Consider the following 17014-nt stretch of genomic DNA (forward strand, 5'->3'; position numbering starts at 1 on the left):
GTAGGATAGTGGTCACTAAGACCAACATTCAGTACATTAACACAAGCCACATTGTCTGGTAGGTTGGTATAAATGTGATCAATAAGAGTGCTTGATTTTTCTGTTACCCTTGTGGGCTCATTTACCAGCTGGTCTAGGCCTAATGATTCAATAAATTCCATCCAGTTGTTCCTTATTTGAGTATTGAGAAGGTCTTTATTTATATCTCTGAGAATATATGTTTCTTTCTCCTGTACTAGAACATTTTCCATTTGTTTCAAAAAGTTATCATTCCAAATTGCTTTGGAGGAAGGTGGCCTATAAATGAAACCAACTAGGAATGATTTTGCATTACTCTCAATTTCATGTGACTCCAAGTCAAGTTGCCTTTCTACATTTACATCTTCCCTAATGTATATAACAAACCCCACCCCCACCCACCCGCTCTCCCTCTCTGTCCCTACGTAATGGTTTATTGTAGCCTTGACAGTGAAATAGATCATCATTGTGATTAGCATTTAGTTTGGTTTTAGTGAGTCCAAAAACATGTATATTATTTTCCTTGGAAAACAACATTAACTTAATCTGGTCTATTTTTCCCACTATACCTTGTGCATTTAAGTGACCTATGTTAAAACCTTTTGTATTTAGTTTCATATGAATTATATGTATTTCATCATGCAATGGGGTATTTACTGAGATTGTCTCCATACTACTTTTATCATTCTTACATCCTATTTCTATATTTAAATGTTCATATATATTAGCATCTTCAAAGTCACAATTATTTTCTTCACAAAAAATAACAATGCAAACTGATTGCAAGCTGATTGTGCAATAGTAAAAGCCAGATACCAAATAAAGATTCAATTTTCTTTATATCGATTACATATTTAGACCAAAAATAATAAATAAAAATTGAAATTTCAAAAAACTTGTATATTCAAGATATCTGTGTCATTCATATGACTTGAAGCCATATAACATGTAGCATAATATTGAACAGAGCAAAGCAATTAACAGCAGAGCTATGATAGTTGGACAATTGAAAATTTATAATTTTAGACTGCAAAGGGGAAATGTAAAAATTGTATCCCATTAAGCCCTCTTGACTTGGGAGTCATATTTAACAAATTAACCCCCAAGCTTTTTGTCATTTTTGCCTGAAAATCGAGTAGGAAACACATTTTGAAAGCTATTTCTGACTCAAAAACACCAAATCCCCAGTCATCTTTCAATAACATACTGCCTAGTTGTGTTAGAAACATCATTTTTCGTTGGCTATCTGACTCGCGCATGAGCAGAAGGGTAAAAGTTGACTCCTTTTTTTTTTTTGCTAAATGGAGCCATTATTTTTGTATGGAGACCACTCTTTATTCCAAATGCCCATCTTATCCTACTTTTTGCAAAGGCTCATCTGTCTGTTTGCAGTTCATATCGGTTTGTCTTAGATCTGAGACCAAAAAGTCTAAAATCCAGACACAAAATCGGATTCCGACCACTGGTGAATTTTGGGTTAAAAAAAAGTAGGGCCCAAAAAATGAGGTTTTTCTATCTGTATTTTGTAGTGCAACTAGATATTCCAGATTATTTGGTATCATTGTAGAGCTACATCTGTCTACCTTTCTATAATACCACCCACTTTATTGTATCATGCATGATCATGATGCTACAGAGCTCAGCAGTAGGCTACTACCTCCTGCCCCGTAAATCGTCGCTAGGGGTTAATGTGTTATCAGAAAACAATCTATAAAAACTTCACATTCAACAATGGCAGAACAGTGATTTACAATGAGGGTTCCTCTTGCTACATCGCAATTGCCCAAGTTGTACATGGCCAAGGGGTGGGGACCCGAGTGGTCTAGAACAACAACAACATGGCCAAGGGGAATGTTTTATTTTCCTCATTAAAACTTAATATCTCACTAACTGTTGACCACAATGAGTCAAAAGTTTCAGATATAGCACAAATCATCATGCAGAACAATTTTGTGGTAGATGATACGGGTGGGGGGGGGGGTCTTCAGGTCCACCTTTAGTTCAGATTTATTAAACATATCTTGATCCCAGGAATTACTTGCTAGGTGAGTAGTTTATTAACAAAAATTATTGTGGTAATTGTATTTTCTGAAAGAGTCCAATAAGTTGATAAAATGTATTCAGTCCATAACAAAATTCCCAGTCCCAAACAATAACCCCTTCCCTCTTGTTCCTAAGCTGAGCAATTAGCCCTGACATTTCAGCATACATCACACATATGGCACAGTAATAATGAGGTGACTGACCCCAGAGAAACCTCTATGGTCATGTAACCTTCAGGCATCCCAACCAGATAATATTAATTTAAAGCTGACCTCCTGTCAAGTATTGTATCCAATATTTTACAAGTGATGCAAGGTCAAACAAGTACAGAGGACCTTTACAACATCGACCTGCAGATTACTGCTAACGCTCTCATTAAAACAAGTATTAGTCACAGATTATAACACAAGTATCATTCACAGATTATAACAAGTATCACTCACAGATTATAACACAAATATCACTCGCAGATTATAACAATTATCAGTCACCAATTTTAATACAAGTATAGTCACAGATTATATCACAAGTATCAGTCATAGATTATAACAAGTATCCCTCACACATAACACAAGTATCACTCACTGATTATAACAAGTATCACTCACACATTATAACACAAGTATCAGTCACAGATCATAGCACAATTATCAGTCACAGATTTTAACACTAGTATCTGTCACAGATTTTATCAAGGCTCGGGTACATGGGAAAGCCTGCCAGTAGCTTCTCGTGGGTCGGTGGTTCTTCCCTGGGTTTTCCAGGGTTCTTCCTCCACCAGTTATACTGGCCGCCATGTATAGCCTATCTTGTGCTGAAAAATGGCGTTAAACCCTAGAACAACAACAACAACAGATTTTATCACATGTATCAGTCACAGATTATAACAAGTATTGGTCAGATTATAACAACAAGTATCAGTCACAGATTACAACACAAGTATCAGTAACAGATTATAACAAGTATTGGTCAGATTATAACAACAAGTATCAGTCACAGATTATAACAAGTATCACTCACATTATAACACAAGTATCAGTTACAAATTATAACACTATTATCAGTCACAGATTATAACGCAAGTATCAGTTACAGATTATAACACAAGTATCACTCACTGATTATAACAAGTATCACTCACTGATTATAACAAGTATCACTCACTGATTATAACACAAGCATCAGTCACAGATCATAACACAATTAACAGTCACAGATTTTAACACAAGTATCAGTCACAGATTATATCACAAGTATCAGTCAGATTATAACACAAGTATCACTGATTACAAGTATCAGCAACAGATTATAACACAAGTATCAGTCAGATTATAACACAAGTATCTGTCACAGATCATACCACATGTCTCCCTCACAGATTATAACACAAGTATCAGTCACAGATTATAACACAAGTATCAGTCAGATTATAACACAAGTATCACTGATTACAAGTATCAGCAACAGATTATAACACAAGTATCAGTCAGATTATAACACAAGTATCTGTCACAGATCATACCACATGTATCCCTCACAGATTATAACACAAGTATCACTCACAGATTATAACAAGTATCACTCGCTGATTATAACACAAGTATCAGTCACAGATTATAACACAAGTATCAGTCAGATTATAACACAAGTATCACTGATTACAAGTATCAGCAACAGATTATAACACAAGTATCAGTCAGATTATAACACAAGTATCTGTCACAGATCATACCACATGTATCCCTCACAGATTATAACACAAGTATCACTCACAGATTATAACAAGTATCACTCGCTGATTATAACACAAGTATCAGTCACAGATTATAACACAAGTATCAGTCAGATTATAACACAAGTATCACTGATTACAACAAGTATCAGCAACAGATTATAACACAAGTATCAGTCAGATTATAACACAAGTATCTGTCACAGATCATACCACATGTCTCCCTCACAGATTATAACACAAGTATCACTCACAGATTATAATATCATGATTGTATGTCTGATATTATCATAATGATTCTGTGTGTGTGTGCTAATATCACGAGTGTGAGTGTGCCAATATCGTAATGATTGTGTGTGAGCACTAATATTGTAATGATTGTGTGTTAATATCATAATGATTGTGTGTGCTAATATCATAATGATTGTGTGAGTGCTAATATCATAATGATTGTGTGTGCTAATATCATAATTATTGTGTGTGATTGGTAATATGATTGTGTGAGTGCTAATATCATGATTGTGTGTGTGTTAATATGATTGTGTATGTGCTAATATCATAATGATTGTGTGTGCTAATATCATAATGATTGTCATGCTAATATCATAATGATTGTGTGAGTGCTAATATCATAATGACTGTGTGTGCTAATATCATAATTATTGTGTGTGATTGGTAATATGATTGTGTGAGTGCTAATATCATGATTGTGTGTGTGCTAATATGATTGTGTATGTGCTAATATCATAATGATTGTGTGCGAGTGCTAATATAATTATTGTGTGTGTGCTAATATGATTGTGAGTACTAATATCATAATGATTGTGTGTATGCCAATATCATGATTGTGTGAGTATGCCAATATGATTGTGTGAGTGCTAATATCATAATGATTGTGTGTATGCCAATAACAAAATGATTGTGCGAGTGTGCTAATATCATAATAATTGTGTGCTTCATATAATGACTGTGTGTGCTAATATCATGTGTGTGCGTGTGTTATATCATTATTGTATGTGAGTGCTAATATCGTCATTGTGTGAGTGTTAATATCATAATGATTGTGTGTGTGCTAATATAATGATTGTGTGTGAGTGATAATATAATGATTGTGTGTGAGTGGTAATATCATAATTATTGTGTGCTAATATAATGATTGTGTGTGCTAATATAATGACTATGTGTGCTAATATCATAATGACTGTGTGAGTCCTAATATAATGATTGTGTGTGCTAATATGATTGTGTGTGAGTTTGCCAATAGAATAATGATTGTGTGTGTACTATTATCATATTGACTGTGTGTGCTAATATCATGATTATGTGTGTGCTAATATGATTGTGTGTGAGTTTGCCAATAGAATAATGATTGTGTGTGAGTGCTATTATCATAATGATAGTGTGTGCATGCTAATATCTTTACATCCGATCAATGTGCACAACCCATAATAATGTAGCTTTATCAGGAAATTGTCTGCTACCCAACAATTATGTCTTGAAATTTAAGTTATGGTATCATCCATTTCTTTTATATCTGACATGCCTATGGACAAAATAATAATTTTATTGAAGTTTTTGTATGGTTTTATTCCATCCAAACTAACTAATGGCTACTTTTTTCCGTGACATTTCTCTGCAATAAAATGTGTGGTTTGGTTTAATGGTTCTCATCATCATGCCATTTTTCTGCACATGACAGGGATGTCACATTGTGGCCAGTATATCAGATGGAGGAAGAACCCATGAAGACCCAGAAGAACTATGACCAACAGCATAGCTTTCTCCCACGGCCATGTTGCCTGTGCCAGACTTGAACAAACATGTGAGTGATTTGTAAAGAAGAATGCCTATGACAGTTCTGCCTCCCAGGTGCCCCCATCCCTCTCTGTGCCAGAGCCACTACATAAGCAACTCTATCCTGCGATTTACTATCCAATTTTGAATATTCTCCATACACCAACCAACACTTAGGTCACGTATGTGTCTTACAAGCAGTAACTTTGTCCCAAAAACGTGGCCACATAACTTTATTTTGAAAAACATCGCACTTCTAAAGTTTGGCCCCATCCCTTTAAAAAGTGTGATATTTTATCCATGACTGTTTATCCGTGTACCTTTTTCTAATATTTCAAGGGGGCTGGGTGAAGAGGCATCCAAAACAGTCATACTACCAACCACATTTTGGCCTTGGGTAACTGTGAAGGCAATAATTTTTCCTTTTCAAAGGTTTTCATATATTGGTATTGGTCAATAGTATTGTTTTGCGAAAAATCCATCTGGTCTTAACATGACTGTATGTGTAACTTTATCTTTAATTGTATGTACCTTGTACATAATTTCAACGTTAAATCTTTTTTACTACGTCTTCTACGTTTTTACATTTATTTGGAACGATTTACCTAATGTATATTCTATTTTAACGATTTTCAAATTTTACTTGTAGTTTGATACCTGAACAATTATTGTACTTATATATATATATATATATATATATATATATATATATATATATATATATATATATTACGGGGTTTGGGGTTGGGCCGGATGGAAAAAATAATATTGCGAATTCCGCCAGGATGACAAATGTAATTCCAGGTTCTGAAGACGCTCAATTGATCAGACCAACTGCAACGACATAGATAAACAAGAACGCATGGCTGGCCGGCACGTGGCGACACCCTGTCGGCAATCAATCTACACTAGGTCAACAGAACTGACCGTGCAAGGTTCAATATACTTGTTTACACGTACAGACATCTGCACTGGCCTGTTACTTCTCGAAAAACTAGGAATTGTAATGCTAAGTGGGCAAATATCCATCTGGTGCAAACTGTTGTTCATACTGGTAACATGACTGAATTTTAAGCAATATTTTTTTCCCGGATCCCAGATGACCCTTTACAAGTGTGTTAATTTTTTAACACTGTGTTCGTCTCGCACTTTATTTTTCCCCCCAATCTTGCCCCCACTTGTTGCCCACGGAGACATGTTGCTCAATAGCAGATTAGGCTGGCAGTCAGTGGCTTAATGTGTTTTCCTGGCAGTCGGCCAAATCATTAAGGCTATGGTGCCGCTCGCCAGACAGTTGTGTTTACAATTTATCCAAACCAGGCAATGCATACATAACTGTACTATAATAGTAACGCCTGTTGCGAATCCCCTGTGCAAGTGGTCATCACAAATCGAGGAAGATTCATCTCGGGTAAATGGCCAACAATAATTACGTCTGTTGAGGTTTATGTTCACACTGGTCTTTGTACCACGTGGGTTTTTTTCACCGCAAGACTCTAAATGAATGCAGTTAATAGCAACTCCTGCTAGTATATATGGTAATTGTAAATATGAAGAACCTCATTTGCGTTTAGCTGATTGGTCATCTGCAAGCTACTAAGTTTGTTACAAACATCCATGGAGACAAATTTAATAATATACAATAAAAACAAACGTCGAATTTACAAACATTCAATAAATACTAAAGATATATAGTTGAGATATATACCCACATTCTCAAGCACACTCGTATATATTTACCCCATACACCTGCTGACATAGACCCACATACGTACATATGGACTGATATAGTGATAGGCACACACACGCACATAAACACCCACGCCTGCATTCATTTATACACGGTGTATGATACGAAGTAAAACTACAACGTTAATGTGACCGGTACAATACACGCTTATTCAGTCACATGAGAGAGCAAAAATTGAAGCGCCTTTGAGATGATAAGAAGTGTTATCAATATATATATGCAGTATTCAGCTTGCTTTACGTAACAGTATCATAATCACATTATACATGGAATATGACATAGAAAAGCACATCTAAACGAAAAGGAGTATACGTGTAACTTCAGCATTTCGCCATTTTTCAGCACACGATAGGCTATACATGGCGGCCAGTATTAATGGTGGAGGAAGAACCCGGGAAAACCCCGGAAAGAACCACCGACCCACGAGAAGCTACTGGCAAGCTTTCTCACATACCCACATTGGCTGAATCTTAGACTCGAACCGCCGCAGACAGAGGTGAGATGGCAGTGATCCGTAACGAAGAGCGCTTTAGACCACTCGGCCACTCGGGGGCCCAACCATATCTGCATGGGCGATTATGTTCTCAAGCAAACGTACGTGATGCAGATCAGTCTTTGATAAGCTCAGCAATTTCGTAAATTCTGCAGTCCAGCTCTTTGAACACATGTATACAACAATTTCTCCTTTTCATTTGTTCTATAAATATTTAAAATAGACATTGGATGCATACTGCTGACAGAGCTTTTACTAATTGTTCTAGAAATCAGAAAAGGACAGTGATCAGCCTGACTGCTTGTTAACACCAACAGCTTCTGTTTTGGTTTTAAACACGAAGAAAATTACTGTGTCTGGGACTGCCTGGCAACAATCAGTTTTATAGTTCGTTCTGAATAGCATCTTGAATGATATGCGCTTCTGTTTCTCATTGAATATTCATGACAGCATCTTGAAATGTAGAATTCGTTTTGTGCACGAATGATTTGAACGTAATTCATACTGGCATACAGTGCAACACTATTCATGCGGAAAAAGACTGGTGTATGTATATTTAATCCACTTTTTTCATCCAGAGTTCTGGAAGAGTTCATTTTTGATACAGCACTGAGCCTTAAGGGAATTGCCAAGTGCCACTTGTAAACAAACATAATCTGCAGTCTTTAATTAACATTTTATTTACACTTAACATATCTGTGCCGACAACAAAGTATACCTATCTAACGACAAATGGCCTAAAATTAAACTTATCAACATCTGAATATAAAGAAATGCAGAGTAAGGAGTTTTGGATAACAATAACAAAAATAATAATAACAACAATAATAATAATAGCTATAATAATGGCCGATCTATTTCACTTGTTACAGATGTTATCTTAAACACTATTTTAAATAACTGCAAATTAGATTGACATAGTGTAAAATTGGTGATTTTGTAAAACACAAATCATGTATATATTTATTTACTTCAAACCATATATTTATTTTCAACACTCATGGTGCCCAAAATAACACTGTATCAATCATATGTTCATTTCTCAAGTTTACTGTTATCAATGGCTGCCTTTATTTGCTATAATCAAACAAAAATTTCAATTTCTATTTAAGCAAGCTAAAGCCTTACTGTTGTAAATACATGAAAGATAAAAATCATGCCAATTTAAATTGTGAATAGCCCTGAATGTTAATTGGAATATTATGTAACCCACCACATTTCTGACAACATTTGTCCGGAAACTTTTTTTCCATTTTAAAGATAAGACAAGTTTCCAAGTCGGGCAATAATTTATTGTGATTTTGACAATGGTACAGACATAAATCCAGGCTACAGTTGTGGCAATGGTATGGACATAAATCCATACTACAGTTGGGGCAACAAAATGGACACAAATCCATGCTATAGTTGGTGCAAAGGTATGAACATCAATCCATGCTACACTTGGGGTAGTAGTATAGACATAAACCCATGCTACATTTGGGGCAATTGTGCGGACATAAATCCATGCTACAGCTGGGACAAAGGTATGGATATACATCAGTGTTACATTTGGGGTAATGGTATGGATATAAATCCATGCTACAGCTGGGAAAAAGGTACGGATATAAATCAGTGTTACATTAGGGGTAATGGTATGGACATAAATCCATGCTACAGCTGGGAAAAAGGTATGGATATAAATCAGTGTTACATTAGGGGTAATGGTATGGATATAAATCCATGCTACAGTTGGGGCAATGGTATGGACATAAATCCATGCTACAGCTGGGGCATTATTATGGACATCAATCCATGCAACCATTGGGCCAGTGGTATGGACATAAATCCATATTACATTTTGGGAAATGGTATAGCTATAATTAGAGCAATAGTATGGACATAAATCCGTGCTACAGCTGGGGTGTTATTATGGACATAAATCCATCCTACAGTTGGGCCACTGGTATGGACATAAATCTATATTACATTTGGGGAAATGGTATGGACATAAATCCATGCTATAATTAGAGCAATGGTATGGACATAAATCTGTATTACATTTGGGGAAATGGTATGGACATAAATCCATGCTATAATTAGAGCAATGGTATGGACATAAATCCATGCTATAATTAGAGCAATGGTATGGACATAAATCCATATTACATTTGGGAAAATGGTATTGACATAAATCCATGCTATAATTAGAGCAATGGTATGGACATAAATCTGTATTACATTTGGGGAAATGGTATGGACATAAATCCATGCTATAATTAGAGCAATGGTATGGACATAAATCCATGCTATAATTAGAGCAATGGTATGGACATAAATCCATATTACATTTGGGGAAATGGTACTGACATAAATCCATGCTATAATTAGAGCAATGGTATGGACATAAATCCATATTACATTTGGGGCATTATTGTCGACATCAATCCATGCTACCGTTGGACCAGTGGTATGGACATAAATCCATATTACATGTGGGGTAATGGCATGGACATAAATCCATGCTATTGTTGGGGCAATGGTATGAAGAGAAATCCATGCTATAATTGTGGCATTATTATGGCCATAAATCCATGCTATAGTTGGGGCAGTGGCATGGACATAAATCCATGCTATAGTTGGGGCAATGGTACGGACATAAATCCATGCTATAATTAGAGCAATGGTATGGACATAAATCGGTGCTACAGCTGGGGCGTAATTATGGACATAAATCCATGTTACAGCTGGGCCAGTGATAGGGACATAAATCCATACTATATTTGGGGCAATGATATGGACATAAATCTATGCTATAGTTGGGGTATTGGTATATACATAAATCCATTTATAATTGGGGTAGTTGTTATAAACCACTGCTAAAGTTGGGGGGAAAATATATTATCTTAAATGGAGAAAAACTAAAAATATGTTTTGGCCCCATATAAATGATTGTTAACATTCAAAATTTTTTCCTTCTATTTTTATCTTTTCTATATAAATAAGACCTGGATACCATGAACTGCAACTGCTGTATATTAAACTATTGTAATTCAGACTGCTGCACAGCACAAACATAATCTCGGGAACAAAAAGGTAAAAAGAAATTATAATTTATTTCACTACTGCAAATTTTACAATATTTAATTTCAACAATATTTTATTTACATGTCAGTCTGAATTCCAGTTTTTCATCGTAATTTACACACATTATGAAATAGTGTGAAAATATTGATTTCACCTCTATTCGTCTGTCTGTTCATTCATAAATCATGTTATATACTGTACATGCCTTGTGGATATATATATATATATATATATATATATATATATATATCAAAAAACAATTTTTTTTTATAACTAACAAGCCATAATTCAGTATTAAGAATAATTTACAAATTTATTACATAATTTTAAAACTGGATATATATATATATATATATATATATATATATATATATATATATATATATATGGTTATTTTAATATAAAGTGTTTTAAATATGAGTTTTAATTCCATAGTTTGTGTCTACTTGTGTCTCAGGCATATAAAGTGTTTTAAATATGAGTTTTAATTCCATAGTTTGTGTCTACTTGTGTCTCAGGCAGGGTTTGAACCTGCAACCTTATGCATCTGAGGCAGATGCTCTAAATACTTAGGCCATCTGAGCATCTTGACACAAACCTAGACAGAAAAATATCAAAAATGAACATACAGCCTAATAAGACAAGTTTTCTACCATGACAATAATACAATTTCCAATTTAATAAGGATTATGGATTTCTTACAAATTTTCATCTCTACTGGTCAGGGACCTTGTCAAACACTTACTAAATGTCACACTATATGTCTTCATCCACTGTGAACAATATTACTAATGCATGTATAGTTGGGTGGAAATGAAAAAGAGTTTAGATTGGACATCTCCAAATAGGTAATTTCATGATTTCCAAACATCTATTTTTGGCTAGCATTATGCCACTCCCTTGAATGTATTAGGACAAGCGATTATCAGCACCTACACTCCATGACAGTGTTTTGCTCACAAGTATTCATTAATATTAAGAATAATTACAATAATTATGCAACATGGTCAAGATTTCATGCTACTTATTACAGTAGGAATACTAAAAGATATTATTTATGAGTGTATCATTAACTATATCTTGGATGATAAATGAATAACAATTGGCTTTTTATTTTAAATCTAACGCGAACAATGGAAGCTTGCATTAAAACACAGCCTATGCCATTTATAAGCTCATCACATTTACATGTTTGTGGCATTACATCCATTGCCTCATTATCATTATAACATGCCTCAATTTAATTCAGTTTCAGATTTCAAAAAATATTTAAATGACCACTAGCAAGTTATTTATAGCAAAATCTGTAACTACACCAATTGACAATTTGCTTGTATAAATTTTGCCAGTATAATTGCTTCTTGGAACAAATGACATGAAACAGATTCTAAACGCAGGGAATTTACAGGATGAAATAATTTGTCCTTAGAATTCTCTCAGGACTGTTACCGATGTATACATATCCATACATTCCTATCTGTTTTGATAAAAATAATAAAAACAAAGCTCATGAAAAGTTGACAAAACCCGGAATGACCATGAATCTAGCATGTTATTGTTGTTGTTGTTATTGCTGTTGTAGGGGTTTAACGCCATTTTTCAGTACACGATAGGCTATACATGGCGGCCAGTATTAATGGTGGAGGAAGAACCCGGGAAAACCTCGGAAAGAACCACCGCCCCACGAGAAGCTACTGGCAAGCTTTCTCACATACCCACATTGGCCGAATTGGAGACTTGAACCCACGCAGACAGAGGTGAGATCTAGCATGTTATCAAGTGTTGAGAGTTTAAATATCAACAGGATAACCATCATGTTCTAAAGTATGGAGTTGCTTTTGCTTGCAAACCCTCCTTAATGCAGGCCTTCCTTGGATACATGCACTATAGTAGGGGTCTCAAATCACCATCAGGGCCACATTGTGACTAGTACATTCGAGCCTGAGGACTGCATGATGACTAGTAAAATTGGCCTGAGGACCGCATGATGACTAGTAAATTGGACTGAGGACCGCATGATGACTAGTAAATTGGTCTGAGAACCACGTGATGACTAGTAAATTGGCCTGCGGACTGCATGATGACTAGTAAACTGGATTGAATACTGCATGACTGGTAAATTGGCCTGAGGACTGCATGATGACTAGTAAACTGGACTGAGGACTGCATGATGACTAGTAAATTGGCCTTAGGACCCCATCACTGAAACCTTTTCATAAAGCAAAGGTGGCTCATAAAAAAGGTAGCTAGTTTAAATATTTGAAGCAAGTAAACAATTTCAAAAAACATTTCAAGTTCAAAATTGTTAATGAGTCTAATGTTGATTATAGTTAAGTTTTACATTTCAGTTTTAAAAAATTAAGTTTAAAGATGAACTAAACACGAAACAAGATCAACATAATAAGATCAGCATCTTCAATTTAATAACTTACTACTTTATGAAGCACAGCAATGTGGTTGCTTTTAGTAAAATTTTAAACTGCATATTTCGGTCTGATTCACTGTCACAGTTGGAATCAGCACTACCACAGACGAGTCAACTTGTGGAATAATTCCACATTTCAAATTTTCTAGAATCCATTCTGAATAGTAGCTGGTGTTATTATTGTTTATTGTAAAATCGGAAGGTGTGTAGCTCATGCCATCTGGGATTATTTACAGGTGAATATTTTATTGATTTTTAATTACTGGTAATGGAAAGGATGCCTTTGGTCCTGAATTTAACAAAGAGAGCATGTTTTGTCATCTTGGAATGTTTGAGACATCTCAAGGTGAGGAAACTATGAACTGATCCAGTTTGGTTGAAAAGGCTCACCTGCAGTTCATTGGTAAACAGAAATGAGGATTCACCATACCCTAGTATTTTATACTAAATTCATAATGAAAAGCCAACACAGATTTTGGTCATTTATTATTATTTACAACAAAAAAACCTGCAGGCTACATCCATGGGGTATTCTATTTTTACACCCCCCAAAAAAAAACAGGGAAAAAACATGGCTGTATGTTATACATGGATGGGTGTTATATTTACAGATTTACAGTAAACTGAACACGTGACAAATTTTTTCCAATACCAGGACAGAGGCTTCAACTTCCATAAAAAAATCAGCAATAAAATTCCCAACCTACCACTCCAGTGGCAGAGTGGTTAGAGCATCCGCCTCAGATGCAGGTTTGATCCCAGTCAAGTCATACCAAACACTTATAAAAATGGTCTCAACACATTAACTCCTGGAGCTTTATTGCCATTTTTGCCTGAAAATCAAGTAGGAAACACATTTTGAAAGCCGTTTCTGAACAGGCTCGAAAACACCAAATCCCCGGTCATCTTTCAATAACATACTGCCAAGTTGTGTTAGAAACATCATTTTTTGTTGGCTATTTGACTCGCGCATGAGCAGAAGGGTAAAAGTTGGACTCCTTTTTTTTCTTTTTTTGTTTTGTTGTTAAACGGAGCAATTATTTTTGTATGGAGACCACTCTTTATTCCAAATGCCCATCTTATCCTACTTTTTGCAAAGGCTCATCCGTCTGTTGGCAGTTCATACCAGTTTGCCTTAGATCTGAGACCAAAAGGTCTAAAATCCGGACACAAAATCGGATTCCAACCACAGGCGAATTTTGCGTTAAAAAAAAGTTTGGTCCAAAAAATGAGGTTTTTCTATCTGTATTTTGTAGTGCAACTAGATATTCCAGATTATTTGGTATCATTGTAGAGCTACATCAGTCTACCTTTCTATAATACCACCCACTTTAGTGTGTCATGCATGACCATGACGCTACAGAGCTCGGCAGTAGACTACTACCTCCTGCCCCATAAAGTCGTTGCTAGGGGTTAATGTGTTAACAGCAGTATCTCTTGCCGCTCAACATTAAGAGGTTAGTGTTAGGACTGATTGGCCTGTGTCAGGATAATGTGACTGGGTGGGACATCATGCTACATGTCTGCAGCATGATGCCTCAGTGCTAGACATCACCATAAACTGTCACACTGCATATATCGTAGCAGTACAACTGAAAAATTGTTGTAGCTATGTTTATATATAAAAAAATCCAAACCCATCCTAGTACAGTGGAAGCCCAATATAACTGGATAATTGGGTTCCAAAAAACTGGATCACATTAATAGATGGGTCACATTAATTTGGGGTTTTACAGTATTTCACTTTTTTCAGAGAACAACACACTGACATATACATTTTTTCATGTCTAATGTATATAATGAATAGGGTATCAACACCGTTTACTATCGTGCTGTCGTGGCATGCAATTCATCCATAATGCATGTAATTCCATTGAACAATTGCACACATTTAAAATATTCAATAATTTTGTCACACATCTTTGTGTCTGAATTCAATGTCTAATATATAATATGAACAGAGTATTAGCACCGTTTACTTACCGTATAATATCGTACCTTTGTGGCATGCAGCTAATCCATAATACATGTAAATCCATCGCAAAAATTGCATAGATATTTAAACTATTCAGTAATTTTTTCACAGTTCATTGTTTCTGAATTCAGTGGGATATATTAAAGGTCTATGAACGGTCTATACAAATTTCATACTGCTAAAATTTTATCATATGCCCTTCTGTGTACCTTTATCCACTGTAAATTCCCAATCATTAACACTTGTACACATAATCATTTGAACGACTACAGCAAGAATAATTAACAAACAACACATGCTTTCAGCGTGCATATAATTTTTACATCAGATTATGTGAATATCGAAAGAAACATGTGAAAAATACTTTTATAAAGATTTTTAAGCTGAATGCATGTACAATATCAGACCCTTTTAATTTCCAGCTAATAAAGTGGACATTATTTACTGGTCAACTGATTGCATCTAATAACACTGCCAAGCCCAGCAAACATGTTGGCTTATTTTGTATTTTGATATTTATTAAACTGTGAGAATCTTTTATCAACCACTGCATTGTCTGCTGCTTGGTTTTGTGCACAGTTAAAGAAGAAACACGCGTTGGCTATTGTTTGAGCAACGATTGTATACAGAATTAATTGAAGACAATTACAAACACGACTTACTGTCTTTACTCATGGATAAGTAAAGAGTAACATTTCCAATAATGTTTTTTTTAGCGTAACACTTCAAGAACCCGGTGAAATTGTTAAATTTCTGAAGCCACGCCATGATCATATTATATTCGAATTCATATGCAAACTGTTCCCCAAAATGATAATAAACATTTTACACACTATTTCTCATATATTTTTCCACATATGAGAAAAATACACATGCATGTATTTAAAATTTCAGGAACCACTCCATGATCGTATTATATTTGAATTCATACACGATCTCTTCCCCAAAGCTATAATAACATTTTTATACACTATTTCACGTACTTTGACAAAAAAATATTTTTTCATGTGTGAATGACTATATGAAATTTCGGGAGCCTCGCCACAACCACGCTATATCTGAATTTGCATTGTTGCAGGGCACGTTATAGTGGGGTCACACTGTACATGTATACAGACATTTCTGGGAATTGTTACTGAACAAAAAAAGGCAACCTACCATATAGCATGAACTTTTGGTTGGTGTAAATATTACTATTTGCTGTAACTGACATACCTAAACATTTGGTTTTGTCAAGTTACACTAAAATGTACACATATGGAAGGTTATATTATAGAAGGTGGTAAATTCTGGCTGGATTATTATTTGTGATCTTATTATGAGACAACAAAATGCCTAAAATGTATCCACAGCTACAATTACCTGTTATACATTGTAATGCAAACAATTCCATTGATTTTAGAAACGGATACCACAAAAGATTTTGTATGGCAGTATTTCTAAATATACAGTGGTATACCGCAATTACACTACAGACGAACAATTTAGTTTACTGGTTGTTGTTGTTGTTGTTGTTGTAAGCTTTAATACCATTTTTCAGCATAAGACACGCTATACATGGCATCCATTATAAATGGTGGAGGAAAAAACCAGGAAAACCCCGGGAAAAAACACTGACCCATGAGAAGCTACTGACAAGCTTTCTCATGTACATACATTGCCCAAGCCCAAGACTCAGACCCAAGCAGACAGAGGTGAGACAGCAGTGTTCAGTAACG

The 17014-nt window shown here is 35.2% G+C and overlaps 1 protein-coding gene across 2 annotated transcripts in view; it reads right to left on the minus strand.

Moving 5' to 3' along the window:
• Window positions 1-17014, minus strand: part of LOC149781437 (ski oncogene-like) — a 154619-nt gene that overhangs the window by 99381 nt on the left and 38224 nt on the right. The gene's annotated exons all lie outside the window — the stretch shown is intronic.

The sequence above is a fragment of the Sinohyriopsis cumingii genome, chromosome 15 (genome assembly GCF_028554795.1).
Source record: "Sinohyriopsis cumingii isolate HCF-2022 chromosome 15, ASM2855479v2, whole genome shotgun sequence".
Lineage (NCBI taxonomy): Eukaryota > Metazoa > Mollusca > Bivalvia > Unionida > Unionidae > Sinohyriopsis > Sinohyriopsis cumingii.